The sequence below is a fragment of the Sinocyclocheilus anshuiensis genome, unplaced genomic scaffold (genome assembly GCF_001515605.1).
Source record: "Sinocyclocheilus anshuiensis isolate Anshui unplaced genomic scaffold, SAMN03320099.WGS_v1.1 scaffold1814, whole genome shotgun sequence".
Taxonomy (NCBI): domain Eukaryota; kingdom Metazoa; phylum Chordata; class Actinopteri; order Cypriniformes; family Cyprinidae; genus Sinocyclocheilus; species Sinocyclocheilus anshuiensis.
The window spans coordinates 337,656-339,243 of record NW_015546028.1 but is presented as its reverse complement, the minus strand read 5'-3'; the positions used below and the strand labels follow the sequence as shown (position 1 = coordinate 339,243).

At 38.5% G+C, this 1,588-nt stretch overlaps 1 protein-coding gene across 3 annotated transcripts in view; it reads right to left on the bottom strand.

Moving 5' to 3' along the window:
* LOC107698711 (receptor activity-modifying protein 3-like) overlaps positions 1 to 1,588 on the bottom strand; it is an 18,084-nt gene that overhangs the window by 15,482 nt on the left and 1,014 nt on the right. The window lies entirely within an intron of this gene.

Sequence of the window (1,588 nt, the reverse complement as noted above, 5' to 3'; positions counted from 1 at the left end):
TGAGAGTATGTGAGCATATCTGAGAGTATCTGAGAGTATGTGAGCATATCTGAGAGTATCTGAGAGTATGTGAGCATATCTGAGAGTATCTGAGAGTATGTGAGCATATCTGAGAGTATGTGAGAGTATGTGAGCATATCTGAGAGTACCTGAGAGTATGTTAGCATATCTGAGAGTATCTGAGAGTATGTGAGCATATCTGAGAGTATGTGAGCGTATCTGTATCTGAGAGTATGTGAGCGTATCTGTATCTGAGAGTAACTGAGAGTACATGAGCGTATACGAGCGTATCTGAGAGTATGTGAGAGTATGTGAGAGTATATGAGTGTATATGAGCGTATCTGAGAGTATCTGAGAGTATGTGAACATTTATGAGTGTATCTGAGTGTATCTGAAAGTATTTGAGCATGCATGAGCGTATATGAGAGTATCTGAGAGTACATGAGAGTATGTGAGCTCCACAGGAGACATTCACACTGCTGTCCCGATGTAACCCTCCTTCACATGAGCTGAAGATCATACATGAATCATAACATGCAGCTAAATTAATCAAACATTCAGTCTTTAAATGTGTTTGATTTTCATTTATTTTATTTGGAAAACATTTATTTGACATTTTTATGATTTACTTGATTATCACACAGGCCCGGCGCCAGAGGGGGGGCCGGCGGGGGCTTTGCCCCACCACGGACATCTCTGTGCCCCGCCTCCGGACCGAGGGGGATGGCCGGGCTTTAGTTTCGCATGTATAATACAACTGCCTGCTGTTGCTTCTGATTGCTTTTCGATGGAAAAACTGCCCATACCCCCTGGTCTAGGATCTGTTTTCTTCGTAATAATAGCATAACAAAATAGATTTGGCAAACAATCCAGTGTATCTGCCCTTCTGTTTTGGAAAGCGTCAAATGATTTTACAATGCATTTTCGCAGAGGGGAGCAAAGTAGCCAATCACAGACATGTTTGTTGATTTCTACCACGCAATGGCCAATCAGATGTGTTTAGGTTGGAATCCACGCACTCACCTCTTTTTGTCCAGCGTTGAGTTCTATCATGCTCGTAACTTCATTAAAAAAAGTTTCATTGTGTGGTCACATTAATTGGTTAAAACGGGACTTTGTGAGATCGTGATGAATGAGTGACAGTTTTTAATAAATTTAAAGGCATCGCTCTTTGCATGCTATACGATAATATATTCAGAATTTAAATAAAACGTGTGTTTTTCATGCTTGACAAACTGCCACATAGAGATAGCTAACTACTACACTATACTGTATAGAAAAAGATAATAATTTCAGAAGCACAAAGTGATGTGATTCTGCAACCTAGCCTGGTCCAAATGCAGGATTTAGGTAAGGAAACGGTTATTAATTATTTGTATCAAATAATAAATCATACACCTGCTTGCTTTTCTGTTTAATTCAAGTGTTTTTGTGAACGTATATGCTTTAATAACAAATAATTGTAAGATTTTACAATAAGGTTCCATTAGTTAACGTTAAAAGGTATTAAAGTGTTAGTAAATTATTGTAAAGTGTTACCCAAATAATTTATTTTGAGCGTTCACTTGAAACTAAGCGCAACCCCCAA